Genomic DNA, 16,030 nt, shown 5'->3' with positions numbered 1-16,030 from the left:
ATCTGAATAGGGAAAGTGCTTCAGTTTTACTGGAGCCAAAACTGAAATCCATTGTACTGAGAGAAAAAATGAAATCAGGGAACTCGTTTTACCAATGTAGGGATGTCTTTGTAAAAAGCTGGTAACGCATTAACGTGTTCTATTTCAGTTCAAGCCTATTTTTTAGATGTTATTTTATCTGACAAGTCATGAGTCAAAGTTTTAAACTTTAGCTGGTTTCCTTCTCGTTTTCCTTGCAACGTTTTTCATGCTTATGGGAACTTACACAGGAATTACATGATAGCACTAAGAATGGAGCAGCATTGCCAGGCACTGCCTATGGAAAAGAAAAAATATTTCTGATTGGAGGCATTTTTTCAAAGATATAAAATGTCTTTAAGCCTCTCTTAAGGATCTAATGTTCAACACATCTGGACAGGGGGAGAGCACATTGCAATTTAGGATTCAAACTCTTGTAAAATAGCTGATTTTTCTCTGCTCACAACTGTTTGCAGCCTCATCAAAACACAATTATTAATCATCCCCGTAGGGTTGTGATTTGGATTTAGTAGCCAGGCCCACATTTTCCTCAAGGCTCCAGTTTTCATCATCCAGTTCAGATCCACAGAAAGCAAACAAAGCATCGGTGTGTTCCTTGAAAGAAATATTCTCCTCAGGTCTTCCTCTCGAGTCAGGGGTACAGAATTGTGTGGGACATAACTACTGCTGGTGGTGAAAGCCCATTTTTGCCCAGTCTCAGGGACAATTTCCCCTCTTCTCACCCGTGATCCACGTGCTGGGGGCAGGGGGAGGCTGGGGCACGGCGTGACCATGCAGAACCCGTTGTGTTTGTGTCTTGCAGCAAGTCGCAGTCCCTGACCAACGCCTTCAGCTTCACAGAGTCCTCCTTCTTCAGGTCGTCCGTGAACGAGGACGAGGCCAAAGCCGAGACCATCCGGAACCTGAGGAAATCCTTTGCCAGCCTGTTTTCTGATTAGCAGCTTCGTGTCCACCCGATAGAGTCTCTGACACCGCCGTGAATGTCCCATAGGTTTTGTCCTCTCCCCGTGCCAGCACCCTTCTCTACTGTGCTCACTGTTGTACCAAGCAATATGTTAAACCTGCAGAAACACAAAGAAATGGCAGGAGGACTTTGGTGAGGGAGATCCTGTCCAGGAACACGTGAAAAATAAAAAAACAACTGGAAAGAAGGAAGGGTTCCATTGCTCCCACCGAATGTCCGGTTCTAAGGTCCTTATCCATTGTAATTTTGTGGCCTTACTGTGACTGAAGTATATAATCCTATTTGAGACTCCTTTGTAGAATTGTGTTAATAAAGCATTGAGGAATGGGTTCCTCCTGGCTTTGCCCATTTCCAATGCGTTGCAATGCATGTGTATTTCGTGTGTAAATGTTTTGTACTGCGGAAGTATAGTCTTGACTTGTTCTTGCCTCCCAGGTTCAGGAGGCCATTCACTCTGACATTTCTCGTCAAGCCACGTAAATAATGTGAGAAATTGCAGCAGTTTCTTCCTCCTTATCCAATCCTTCCATCAGCTGGTTGTGGACTTCTGATGTATTGCTGGGAGTTATCAGTACACTAAATGTCATAAATAGAGTGTATATGTACTACTGTATCTCCATATGTCTATTTAAAGGATTGATTTCCAGACTGTAACCATAACTGGGTTTAGTTGCAAAGAATATGCATGATGTTACCCTTATTTTTGTGAACACCTCCTAATAAATGTAAAGTCCCATGCCTGATTTAAGAAAAATGTCTTCTACAAAGCTTGTTTTGACATCAATATATATTGTCTATTTTGACCGATATCAAGAGAGTAGCTTTATGATTATAAAATATTTGGACACAAACTACAGCTGTAAGAAAATAAACTATCACAATGAATTCCTTTGTTGAATCAGCATTATAAAAAATACCCCTACAAATTCTAGGAATCACATCTACATTTTCTACTGAGTTGTGTGTTTTAAAAGTACTTCTCTGACTTGTGCAAACAGAATTGATCCCAGACTTTGAGGCAGTAGCAGCAGTTTTTAACAAAAGTTACCAGAATCAAACTGAAGCTTGTTAGTAAGCTCCAGACTACCCATTTCCAAATGATTTTCACGTCATTCTGAATCTCTGATCATGAATTACATGCAGCCCTTGCTATGAAGCAGTGCTAACAGAGGAAACAAGAAAAAAAATAATATTCACATGGTTGAGGCAGAGAAAGAGCAACACCGTGGTCACCTCAAAACCCACTTGGATTTGTAGTGGGTTTGTAGAGACACCTCTGCTTGCCTCGGAAATGTTAGCTCCTGGAGATGTGGTGGCTTGTGGAGCCCGGGAAAATCAGAAGCACCTTTTGATGACACAAATCCTTTCAGCAGGATCCCTCCGGGTGCAGATCCCGGGGGGGAGGCTGGCGGTGAGGTGTGGAAAATTCATGTGCAGAGGTGTCAGAGCTGAGCTCACACAGGAGCACCTGGGGCCTCTGTCTGGCAGCAGGATCACTCCGTGAGCTCAGCACACGTTTCTCCTGGAAAGTGGCAGCTCCAGGTCCCGCTGGAAGCACAGCTGGCCCTTGTGGGGCTGACCACAACGCCTGGGACCAGAGCTGAACCCAGCCTAGAACAAGGCCTTAGGTTAAGACCAAAATGTATTTCTGGGTGAGTTCACACTCACTGCTCTCTGTGAGATGGAATCCCAGCCCCTCATCCCTGGAACAGCCCTTGGAGAAGCTCTCTGACTGACAATTCTCTTCTCTTTCAGGAGGAAAGAATTTTTCACTTTCACTGTGGACAGAAGCCAGTGGCTTAGCTGATGAATTCTGTGGCCAAACAGAACCCTGTAACTATTTTTATTAGTTATTAGCTCATAAATATCAGCTAGACTTTGATTTTTTTTTTAAGCTTTGTCGCCTTCCTGCCCCCCACTGGATTGAAACACCCTCCACCGGGCTGCAACAACAACCTTGAGCACTTGGAGAGCCTTTCATGTCTGAGAAGCACTTTACTTTTAGATTAGGAAGATTAATCAAAGTTGCTAACGCAAATTAATTACTGCTACCAAGAAAGCATAGTAATTATGCATAGTTTGGCACGGTTCATGATTAGTACATGCCTGGTTTCAGCAATATTTAGTACAATATGAATTACAGGCACTTCATTAGTCCAGGCCCCAGATTTCGACTCCAGGCAAAGTTTCTTGCTCATATAAAAATTCCCTCCCACCTCTTCCTGGGAGAAAACGGGTTTCACTACAGCCTTTGTTTTACCATCTGGAAGACAAAAAAGAAAGAAAGGGGAGGAAAAAAAAAAAAAAAAGCCGTGGGGATGATGCAATCCGAGGTGCCTGGTGTTTCCTCCCACACAGAGCGCAGAACACGCCGCAGTGCCAGCCTGCCAAGGAGTGTCACACACAAGCTGCTGCACGCTCCCCTCCCCGGGCTCTGCCTCTTGGCTAAGGCATTTCAATCCGTAGCACACCTCCGGAGCAGAATCAGAGGGGAAACAAGGAGTTTTTATGGAGGGCTGCTCGAGCTTGGGTTGTCTTGTCTCACTCCTCGAAGGGGTTGTGGTTCGGCTCGGTGTGCGAGGTCTGAGCAGCCAGTTATCCCATGGGATGCTGGGCAGGGAATTTCCACTCCAGTGGGGATTTGGGTGTCTGTGGGGGCTCATCTCTGCCAGCCCCAGCCTGGGAGCTCTGTTCTGTTCTTCACTTGCACCTTTCCATGCACAGGCAGCTCACGGTGCCACAGGTTTCTATGCTCAGCACTCCGTCTTTGTTCATCTCTCACATCAAAATCAGGAAAAGTTGCAAGAAAACTACAAGATAAATAAAGCTACAACAAAATCTATGAGCTACTAATCAAGTTTAGTCTTGAGATTGAGATGGAGCCGTTTTCTGACCATCAGGCCTGAAGCCAATCCGAAACGCTGAAGCAGATTCCAAGAGATCGTAATTATGGTTAAAGTGACTAATCCAGCTTTGAAACAACCACTAACTCTCCAGCAAAAATTAGTCAAAATAGTGCTGAGGTACTCCGTAAACACGGTGTGTACTCTCCATACTTCCTCCCTCACAAAAACAAAGCCCCTTCTCCGAGCCAGCACTGGCTCCACGGATGGATCACGGACAGGGAAGCTCCTTTTTATGAAATTGGGGACGGCACTGCAGTTGCCTGGGCACTGCCAGGGCTCTTTGGCTGAACACTACAAATAAAATTTCCTTTTGTCCATCAACAGCAGCTTCCAGCAGGAGTGCAGGGGGCTGGATGTGTCGGTAACCAGGATCCACGGCATGAGGTGGGATCTGTGAGAGGCATCCCAAAGGACTCAGCTTGCTCAGTTGGTTGGGACTGAGTTTCCTTTTCTGTCTGGACACTCAGCTGTCTCATCCTTTGTGCACAGAACCCCAGAACATCCTGAGCTGGAAGGGACCCACAGGACCACCCAGTCCAACCCTTGTCCCTGCACAGACACCCCAAAAATCCCACCCTGTCCATCCCTGGAGCAGTGTCCAAACACTCCTGGAGCTCTGGCAGCCTTGGGAATGTCACCATTCCCTGGGGAGCCTGGGCAGTGCCCAGGACCCTCTGGGGGGAAATTCTTTCCTAATATCCATCCTAAACCTCTCCAGCCATTCCCTGGGTGCTGTCCCTGGTCACTCCTTCAGCATGGACTCAATTTAATTGTGCTCTGCCTTTCTGCTCCCCTGGCCGAGCAAAGCTGTTCAGCAAGGCAACACTGCAAGCAAAGAACCATTTGCAGATTTTGGTCCTTAGCAGAGTTTATTTTTCCATATCAAAAGTAGCTGGAAGTGATTTTGGACTCAGAGAAATTTGAGAGAGATCGTCTAAACTGTCACAGGTGTCACCACAAATGGATTGAGGTTCTGAGTGACAGTACCTGTCTCCAACAAGGAAATGCTGTTTCTCAGACAGGCACCTCTAAACAAGCAATAAAATTTTAAGACTTTTTTTTTAATTCTCCCATCAAAAGATTCAAAATAGGTGCCTAAAATTAGTGATTAGTTTCCCAAATGCATATTCAGTTATTCAAATTAGCAGCCAAATTTGTAAAATCCTGTCAGTTTCTCTAATTTTCCCCCTTTTTTTGAGGAAGAGCGTTCCACCTTGAGATGATACTTTACGTCAACTTCCATGAAACAGCAATTTACTCCTCCCTAGCTAAATTATTGCAGCTCAAAAATTAACTCAAGATGAAGAAAGATAATAAAATTAAACTTAGAAAAAAGAGAAATAATTAAAATAAGATCTTAAGTATCAAGTCAGTTCTTTAAATTTCAAATAAGCCAAGAAGAACAACGGAAACAGCATCCCCTGTTTCACACTAAGATAGCCCAGGAGAGACAGGCTTGAGTGTTTTACAACCACAAATTACAACACAAAAAATTAGAGAGGGGATCAATCTAAACAAAACAAAATAAAATGAACAGAATTTGTGGTTTTTTACCGGGCCTGAAGTTTTAAGTTCTTTTAGCAGTGGCATTTCTCAGCATTTCCAAGGGTGGATGTGGTGTTTAAAGACTGATCCACATCACAATACCCAACACTTGAGTTTCCCAGGGCAAATTCTCCTTCAAGGCTATGTAACCTCTGAGGAATAACCAGGTTTTTTACCCAAAGAGAAGATTTTGAGTTGTTTTATTGCCTTGCACTGACCTGTACTTCCCAACAGCACGAAGGCAGTTACAGTAAGTAGTAAAAATTTAAAGCTGCTCGTGTTCCTCTCTTGCTTTTTTCACTAGGAATGATTTTTTGGTTAAAAAATCATGCAGATTTATAAAGCACCTACACTGGCAATACAAAAGAACTGTTGTCTCTCCAGAAGAGAAAGAAAAGAAACAAGTAGAGCATGTGGGCTGGTATTTAGCTATTTTTTCTTTTGGGAGCTACCTCTCAGCAGTCTGTTACAAGTGTTTGAGTGACAGACGCTTTTCAGAGGTGATGGAGTGAAAGGACTCAAAATTACCCATCCGGATCTGCTCCATCACTCACACAATGTCTGCAGTGCTGAAGAAACTCTGGATAGTACTGAAATTAAAATTAACAAGAGCTGGGCTTCACTGGTGTGGCCCCCCTAAAGAGGGGGTTTCATTTTCCGGTCACTCCGGGCAGTCAAGGTGATCCCCCAAAGAATTCATGTGGATTAGCAGCTCTGTTTTAAGGAAAAGCAAGATGCTGATGTTTCTTTTCCCCTGCCCCTCAGGTATTTCACAGCAAATTCTGCCACCAAAGGCTCCTTTGGTGGGAACTGGAGATTATGGGCAAAACTTTTCCAGGTAAGCACAATGTGAGAGGAAACATTGATTGAATTCTCACCTGCTGTGACAAAATGACCATCTCACAGCCTCTCTCCTAAAATGCCCTCTCCCCTGAAACCCTGAAAAGGAGTGGCTTTAACACACCAAGAAGGCAGAGGGGGCAAAGCATCCTGGCTCTGAGGGCAGGAGCTGAGGGCCAGGGCTGCTGAACACCTCCCTGCAGCTGGGGATGATGGAAATCCTCCAGATGGGCCCTTTAAACAGGAGATTTACTCTAAACAGGAGATTTAAACAGGAGATTTCTGTCCTGACTGTATCATCACTGAATACCTCAGCCTTTGGGCTGCTTCAAGCCCAACTCCTTTATCCCCCACTTCCCTTGCTTTGCACCCCAAGTGCAACGAGCTCAGGGAATCTTTAGGCAGCTTTTCCCCACATGGAACCATTTTTTACCTTCAGTCCCAAACTGCAGCGGCCTCGTGCAGTAGGAGACAGGATGTGCCAAGAAAACCCTGCCACTGGAATTCAGCGTGCAAACAAACGGTGCTGCCAGGGTGACACATCAGCTCCCAGTCCACGGGAGATTTGCCTCACACAATAGATCCACCAAACAGCTCCCAGGGCCAGATTTTTTAGCTCAAGAGAAAGGAAATGTTCCTTTCCTCCCCTCTGCTCGTGGGGAAATGGAAATTAGTCACTCCCTACCCACCAGCTGAACCAGGGCTAATTGCTACCTAGCAGTGCTGGTAATTTGGAGCTGCGCTGAGTCGTGTTTGTCCTGGTGACAATAAATTCCAATCAATTCACTGGCAGTGAGGGCTGCAGGCTTCACCTCCCAGCTCCTGGGGAACTGGGGGAAGTGTTTCCACGCGGAATGGATTCCACCTCTGTTGTTGCTACCACACAATGCCAGCCAAGCCTTCATCTTTTAACCCCCCTGAAAATGGGAGTTGCTGTCTGCATCCAGCGGGGTTTGCTCATCACCTGACGGAGCCGTAACAAATTTGGGTGGATGCAGGAGACCTGTAATTTAAAGGCCTCTGCCCCACCTGCTGTGGGAATGTCTCTGAACTAGGATCAAGGAAGCATTTCTTTTTCTTATTCAGATGGGTTTTGGCCGTTTGCAAGTCATGACTGAATCTACTGGAAAAGCTGAGATGGTCCTTTCGAAATGTCTCAATCCCTTCTCCCCCCACACCGAGGTTCACTTCCAGGTGAGCTCCACACTCCAATAAAGATTCCTTTCCTCACCTTGGTTCTAGGGTACATTTCTGAAGGCATTAGCATTTTTCACACCTTTTTTACTAGAAAGGGAAAGCATTTGTCTTGACTCTGGGCCACAGGAGCTGATGTAATTTCATGGCAAGAAGACTCCTTGCTGCCCTTAAGAATGTCGGTACAAGTTCTGAACTGACTTACCCTCCTCTGGAATAATTATGCATTCCACTCTGGCACATTTGATCATGCAATTCTCCTGCTTTGTAGATTACATGTCTTGAGGAGGTACAAAAGGGAAGAGCAAAGACTGGTTTATTTCTATACCTGCCCCTAACAAAATTATACACACACACACACACACCTCAAGTGGGACTTTTAAATGTAAAATTATGTGAGAATTTACAGACTCATTTAATATGCACATTAAATACAGGCACCCTTTCATGCAGCAAGGAGGTGCAAGCATCACTTGGGAGGAACACAGCGAGCAGGGGGAAAATACATTGTTAAATTAAAATTGAACAAGCTGAAACTTGCTCAGGTTAAACAGCCCACCCTCAAACTGCAAAAAGCCAAATCTCGCCCTCAGCAACTTCTGAAAAGCAAGCTGCCTTCAGTGGATTTGTGTGAATTTAACTGTCTAGAGTCTCCAGCCACATCAGAATCTGTCTCCCTGATCTGGGAGATAGCAGAGCCCAGCCTAGGAAGTCTTTGGAGAGGAGACCACTTGGCAAGCCCACAGAGCATTAAATGTGAGCACAGGCTGCAGCTGGGCTGAGAGCTTGGATGGGATGGGAGTCCACAACACACAGCTACACTAAATGTCCCCACCAAGGGGCTTTTAGGATGCATTTCTCAGCCTACCCCTCTCTGACTACAGGAAGAGCCTAAAATTGGTTTTAAAAAAAACCCAAGCAAACAACAACAACAAAAAACCCCAAAACCAAAAAATCAACCCCCCAAAAAAGACTTCCCCCAGGCCAAAAAAAAAAAAAAACCTTAACCCAGACAAACAAACAAACAAAAACCCTAAAATGAAAAGAAAACCCAACAAACTGGAGGCTTAATTGGCCTCAGTTCTCTTTACAAATAGCAGATAATAAAAGCTGACTGAATAAAAAAGGCCGACTTCAATTTGAATTCAGTTCTGACAAAGGGGAGCTAAAATCTAATTATGTCCAAGGACCCAGAGCAGGTCAGTTTTTGGACTGAAGACACAAAAATGGGTGTTGGCAGAGGCAGCAGCAGCACCCTGGGGAATGGTTAAAGCCACTGGACACTTGCTCCTCAGGCCAAAGCCAGAAGAGGATTTTTGCTCTCTATTTCAAATCACCTTTTTTTCAGACCTTCCGCACATCATGCAAAAAAATCAGCACTCAGCTCAACCTAGTGGCACATAAAGGACTTAAAAGTTTAATTTTTAACTCTGCTGGAACATGAATTCCACTATTAAAAAGTTTTACCTTGTTCTACAAAACACAAAGCTTTTTTTTCCTCCCCCAAAACATTCCTAAGGACTGGTCAGTGGTGCTGCGGGGCAAAGTCCCTGTGTGTTCCTGCGGGATGAGGGTGACGTGCATGGAAAATCTCTACCTCAAAATGCTACAAAAAGATGCAAATGTCTTCAATTCTCATCCAGTTCTGAGGTTCAGACAAATCAACAAGTCCACAATGGGAGAGGGGGTAACTGGGGCTCCTGGACCTGTATTTGTATCTGAATTTTCCTATTTAAAACTCACAGATCAAGCCAAAAGTCTGATTTCCTATGAGTGCCTCAGATTCATAATAGGGGCAGCCCACAGTTTATATTCACAAAATACAGTTCTCCCTTATTTTTAAGTTTATTCCCCCAATCAACACACGAAAGGCCTCATGAATGAACATTTTAAAAAGGGCAATATTTCCATTAAGCCGAAAACCAGAGTGTTGAGCTGTTCACAGTGATGGGTTTGTGCTCCCTCACACAAATGGCTAACTGAGAATGCGTGGCAAGTTCAAGCTTGAAATGAATTTATTTTTTTTTTTTTTAAGCCACCAGTACATAACACTAAACACGATTTAATAATGGAAAGACTGGCACAACCATAAAGGAATATCATCAAGTAGGCAAGGTGTGCTTGTGACTTATTATAAAACAGTAAAATCGAGTCGGAACCATAATCCAGATTCTTTACATAATTACGGCAGGAGGGTGTGGAAGAAGGAATATCAATTACTTTTTAAACTGGAGAGTTCCTGAAGTAAAACAAGCAATACATTGATCTCCCATTTGCCTCAGCTCTCTTGAAAATGTAATTCACATTAATGCTGTAGCCAATTTAAAATCCAGCTTAACATTTTGCTAGCACTGAGGTTTGTTTTGGGGTTTTTTTTGTGAGTTTTTTGGGTTTTTTGGGATTGGTTTTTTTTTGAGGGAGGTGTTTTTTAAGGGGGCTTGGGTTTTTTAGGGGTTTTTGTTTGGTTGGTTGGTTGGTTTGTTTTGTTTTGTTTTTTGATGCAGAAATTAGACCAATTTTTATCACAATTCTCTCCAGGTCAAGCTTAACATTCTCAAGACAGTTTCTTCTCTCACAAAGTAAATGAAGCAGCATTGCTGGTCCTCACTCCACTGGTAACAAAACGTTATTAATTTAGTCACACATGGAAGTGACTTAATTAAAATGGTACAAGCTGATGTTGTGGGCAAAATTAGAGAAGTGACTGAAAACGGAGAATGTGTTTTACACTGAGTTAAACCTTAAATAATTTCTGGTGCCATGAAAAAACAGATCACTCCGTGCTGTTTGTCAAGAATCACACATCCAAATACCAGAACAGCTTTCCCTGCTTGGAGGTGCTTTTGCTGTGGATTTCTGGGCACACATCCGTGGCAAAACTCTGATATTTCCTGCAGCCTTTCAAGATTTCCCACCTTTTATTCCTGGGCATGGGGATTGGGGAATCCAAAATGTGTTGGCTTAGTACGGATGGTAAAAGACTAATTAGTGGCTAGTTTTGATTGGCTAATTAAATATAGGCATACACTTTGGGTTATGGAAGCGTAAAAACTTAGAAAACTACACTGAATTCAACAAACAAAATTCAGCAAACGTAAAACCATGATGAGAGGAAGGACTGGTAGATAAAACCAGCACTGAGAGATAAAAGAAACAACGGGAAGGATTCCACTGAATGGATGAAAGGAAAAGAAGAAATTTGCCTTTACAAACAAACTGCAGGTTTGCTGAGAAATGGAACTGGATATTGAAAGATGAAAGAAACAATGGGGGAAACCCATAAATTCCATAAGGATTAAAAATTAAAAGGGGGGTTATGCATTAAAGGGGAATTTTAGGTTTTGGGCACTCCGGGAAGTCTGGAACTCTCAAGCACCTCAGCCAACGGGGAAAGAGAGAGGGAAATTGGGATAAATAGGAGGCTGCATCCTCCAAAAACTGGAGAGAGCCCAGGTGAAATGCCCCACGGCCTCTCCCTTTATTCGAACAAAGTCACAGCACTCCTCTGCCTCCTTTTCGGGCACAAACCTCCGGCGTTCGCGGATTCATTTTCCTGCCAATTACCGACACGAGGGCGTTCGGCGCACGCCGGGCGAGGCGCGGGGAGCTGCGATCCCTCCTGGGAGCTCTCGGAACAAGGGCTGTGCCCGCGATTATCCGCAGATCTTCCGCTGATAAGGGCGCAGCCTTGCATCAGCTCCTGGCGCTCCTGCCGCGGTGACTCAGCAATCCCCAGGAATTCATTCCCAGCCGCTTTTCCGCTCGGGAGATGCAGAACCTTCCTCGACGCTTTCTCCCGAAATTCCCCAAAAGCGGGGAAGGGCGGGGGTGTTTGGGGGGCAGCTCCCCAGCCTGGATTTCTGCCAGCGCAGGTGTGGCTGCAGCAGCAGCAGAAATCCGGGTGCAGGGCTCACCGCTGCAAGTCAGTGCAGCGCAGCGCAGGAAACCCGGATTTGGAACCAAAATGGGAGAGCAAACACCCCTGGTAATTCTGGTGATTCATCAGTACTTTCCTTTTTTTCTCTTTTTTTTTTTCCCCTGTGATTTTGATATTCTTAAAAGAAACAAACAAACCCCCCCAAAAAACCCCACCAGAATTTTGTCCGTTCTGTAGAAGTCTGAAGAGAGAAGTAGACCAACCTCATAAAATTCTCATCAGTCAGGAGTCTGCGTTTTGGGTACCACACCGAAACACTGTGATTAACTGACTACAGCATGATTAACAAAAGGAACTATGTCAAATACTGTATTAAAATAGTAAAATACCTTTTTCGGTTTTCTATTATCCTCTCCCACTGCCATTAGAGATGGAATATTGAATTTTAGTGACCACTGAGTGGATCCAGCAGGAGAATTGGTGTGCAGGGCTCAGCAGCTGCTCTGCTGAGTTATGGGCTCACTGCTGTGAGTCAGTGCAACACAGCACAGGAAACCCGAATTTGGAACCAAAATGGGAGAGCAAACACTCCTGGTAGTTCTGGTGATTCTTTTCTTTCTCTTCTTTCTTTTCTTTCTTTTCTTTCTTTTCTTTCTTTTCTTTCTTTTCTTTCTTTTCTTTCTTTTCTTTCTTTTCTTTCTTTTCTTTCTTTTCTTTCTTTCTCTTTCCTTCTCCCTGTGATTTTGACATTCTCAAAAAGAAAAAAAAAAACAATCACCCAAGCAACCCCCCCAAAAACAAACAAAAAACCACAAACAAACAAACAAACAAACCCCAGTATTTTGTCCATTCTGTGGAAGTCTGAAGAGTAAAGTGGAACAGCTCATCAAGTTCTCATCCATCAGGAGTCTGTGTTTTGGGTACTACGCCATGATTAACAGAAGTAAATATGTCAAATATTGAAGTAAAATAGTAAAATGCCCTTTTTTTATTATCCTCTCCCACTGCCATTAGAGATGGAATATTGAATTTTCGTGGCCATTGGGTGGATCCATCAGGAGAATTCTGGGGGGTTTTCTCTTCCTCCCTCTGAGCAATGAGTTTGCAGCCATCACTTCAAGCCAGCCCAAGTTAAAGTTACCGTGGCTGGGTTGCCAAAATTTCTTCTCAAACAGGATTATAGTTGTGCCGGTAGTGGAAAATGAATTCTGTTCCTTTCCTCACAAGAAAGACCTGTGAAAACGGGATACTTGTGGGTACTTGGGTTTGGTCTTCACAGAATTGGTCAGTTTGTGTTGGAATAGTAGATGTTTGTTCCTGAGCACAGGTGTTGAGACCAAACTTCAGGCAGTTCATAGCCGAACCTGGACTTTGCCCACATTTCTGCCTCACCTCTGAGTGCAGCTCAGGTTGGAACCTCTGCTCTGAAATCTGCAGCCCCCTCTGACTAAAACTGAGCCTTACTTTCCACTCTGTGCTTGCTTTCTAACGTTTCAGTCAGAAACTTCCTTGAGCACTGACAGGAAGCAATAACAGCCTGTGCATGCTTCAGCAAGATGTCACAAGACTTGAATTTCGTCATCAGAGTGTGACAGAGCAGACATTTCCTTTGGGCTGGGGGATGTTTAAACAGTGGCCTCCAAGAAGTGGAAAAATCTCAAAGTTACATTCCCAGTCAGCCTCATCCTTAGAGCAGGACTCTGAAAAATCCTGAGTGATTACAAACATATGGGAATAAAACTGACATGGACAAGAAAAAAAACAAATATTCATTTAAACCAATCAATCTTTGTCATTTATTGTGCAGTGTTCCAGCAATTCCTGAAATAGGAATTGTATTTTCTAGGTTCTGTTCATGTAGTTTAGCAGGGACTTTCAAACCAATTTTGAAGTCTGGCTGTTTCCTTTGCATTGAGATCAGCAAGTCTGGAGAAGGCGACGAAATGATGATGAAGTCAAGAGCAACTTTCGTGCCCAGTTTGCACAATGCAGCTCCAAAACACAATCCATCACCTAATCCAGAAAATATCCTCGTGCCAGCTGCGGTTTTCAGCACCATGCCCTTTTGAATCAGCATCCAAAGTGATTTAACAGCACAATTGATCAGAGCCTCAGTTTTCACTGAGCTCCTGACACGCTCATGAAAGGCCGAGTGATTTTCTGCTTATTTAGCTGATCTCGCTGCAACAGCGTTGAAAGTGGGTTTGCAACAATTAAACTAATTTATGTCAGTTTTGGAGGAGCTGGTCACTTTTTTGGAGCAGAGTGGGCCTCGAGGGGAGCGGTTTACCCTGTGAAATATTGGCACCCAGTCTGCGGCTAAGGCAAACATTTTCTATTCATGAAACCCAAACCAAAAGGAGTCCATTGAATTCATGAGCCAAAAGCACTTTAATATCAATGAAGGCTAAAAATGCTGTGTGTGCTGTGAGGAGGATTCGAGCCAGAAAAGGCCATGATGTTGCTGAATGGATTGCTGTCCAGCACAGAGATAATTTCCATTTTAAACAAGAGGGAGCGTGGCTTACTCTGTATATTAAAACTTCACAAGGTGTACTCATAACGCAGGGAATACCCATTTCCCAAATGCAAATGCAAATTTTCAAGACCCAGTGAGAACCTCAGGACTAAAGAGGGCCCAAAAGACAGAAGCCTCCTTTGTGCCCAGCTCTCTTCTCTAAATTTTTTTTGCCAGAAACTCCTGAAAAGCAGGTGACCCTGAGCAGTCCTGCTGCTGCACAGGAAAAGTGACACCAGCAGCACACCAGGACTCTCGTGGATTTGTTCTGCTGTGAAAAACCTCAGGGACCAAATATTCGTCAGCAGAGATCAAGAGGCTCTGGGAGCCTTCCAAGACAAGCCCTGGAGTGCAGCAGGTGAGCCCTGAGGGGTGGTGGGGACACCCAACCCGGGTCCCTTTGTGACATCCTCATCCAAGAGAACAGCACAGGGCCCCAGCTCTAAGCAAGCCCCTCCTGCTCCTGGAGAGGAATTTCCTAAAGCAGATGCAAAGAGAAATAAAAATCAGGATGAGGTGCTGAGGAATTTAACATTTTCCAACCTTATCTGCATATGTTTACCAGCTCTGTGCATCTTAGTCCAAAACTGCTTTTTGATCACCAGGAGAGCGGACAGCTCCCATCAGCCTCCTGCCTCCCAGTGCACGCAGTATTTGTGATCCTTCTGTCACTGCACTCGGTGACCTGTGTCGTTTCTCACGCCAGCACATCAGCTTTTGTAACAGTGTACAGAAAAAATGTGCCAAAACCTCAAATGCCCACCCTGTCCCTTCCCAAGGCAGATTTGGTCAGGATGGATTTGCCAAATCTATTGCCATTTCTCACTGGAGATACTCTGTAATTCTCCTTTGGCTGCTGGATTCCTGATATTCATAAAATCACTGTGGATTTGAAAAGGAAAACTCAACAGTGAAAATTTCTGTAAAAACGCTGGATCACAATATCATTTTTAAAAAATCAAAAGAAAGAGAAGGGAAATTAGTAGGATATATAAATTAACTTGTCTTCTGCCTAATCCCTGCTGCAATGCACAGAGCTCCTGGAAGTGGTGCTGCTCGCGTAGAATGAATGATTTGTCACTCCCCAGCTGTTGCAGCTATCCCACTGCTGTTGGGAACGCATCCCTCACGTGTCCCGAGTTCCTGGCACTTCCATTAATCAGCAAACTCCCAGGCAGCACACCAGTCCAACAACTGCCACCACACCCAGCCCCACCAACGCCAGGCAAACATCTCCTACAATCTGCGTGATGCAAGCAGCGGGGAGATCGATTTTATTGATTTTGAGATCGCTGCTCACTAATTCGTTTGGAATTGTTTGTAAGAGTTTCTCACCTAGGATTTGGACTTGTGTTATGTGTTAGAGCGACTGTTTATTATGCCAAAGAGCAAAATATTACAGAAAAAGTGAAATAGGTGCTTTTTAAAAGACCAAAGCTGTGGATACATGCTTCCTCTGAGTTAATACCGCGGCAGTCGCTGCTGTTAAATTTATTTCCTAAGCTTGGTTTCAGTGCCGAGAAGTGAGGCGGCTCCTCACTTTGGGGAATTTTTGTCCCCAATTCCCGGGGGCTCCGGGGGACGCGCGCGGCTCGGGCCGGGCTCGGGGGCGCTCCCGGCCGTGCCCAGCAGGCGGCGCTGGCGCCCGGGGCTGGCGGCACCGGGGACACCCTGCGGCCCGAACGGCGTCTGGAATTGCGTCCCGAGCTGCATCCCGAACCGCATCCCGAACTGCATCCCGAGCTGCATCCCGAACTGCATCCCGAACCGCATCCCGAACTGCATCCCGAACTGCTACATCCCGAACTGCATCCCGAACTGCATCCCGAACCGCATCCCGAACCGCATCCCGAACTGCATCCCGAACTGCATCCCGAACTGCATCCCTAACTGCTACATCCTGAACATCATCCCGAACTGCATCCCAAACCGCATCCCAAACTACATCCCGAACCGCATCCCGAACTGCTGCATCCCGAACCGCATCCCGAACCGCATCCTGAACTGCATCCCGAACTGCATCCCGAACCGCATCCCGAACTGCTGCATCCCAACCGCATCCTGAACCGCATCCCGAACTGCATCCCGAACTGCATCCCGAACTGCTGCATCCCGAACCACATCCCGAACTGCTGCATCCCAACCGC

This window comes from Chamaea fasciata, unplaced genomic scaffold, assembly GCF_029207755.1.
Source record: "Chamaea fasciata isolate MVZ Bird 193981 ecotype frontalis unplaced genomic scaffold, bChaFas1.0.hap1 SCAF_13, whole genome shotgun sequence".
Classification (NCBI taxonomy): domain Eukaryota; kingdom Metazoa; phylum Chordata; class Aves; order Passeriformes; family Sylviidae; genus Chamaea; species Chamaea fasciata.
The sequence above is the reverse complement of the archived record's forward strand: the minus strand, read 5'-3'. Positions refer to the sequence as shown.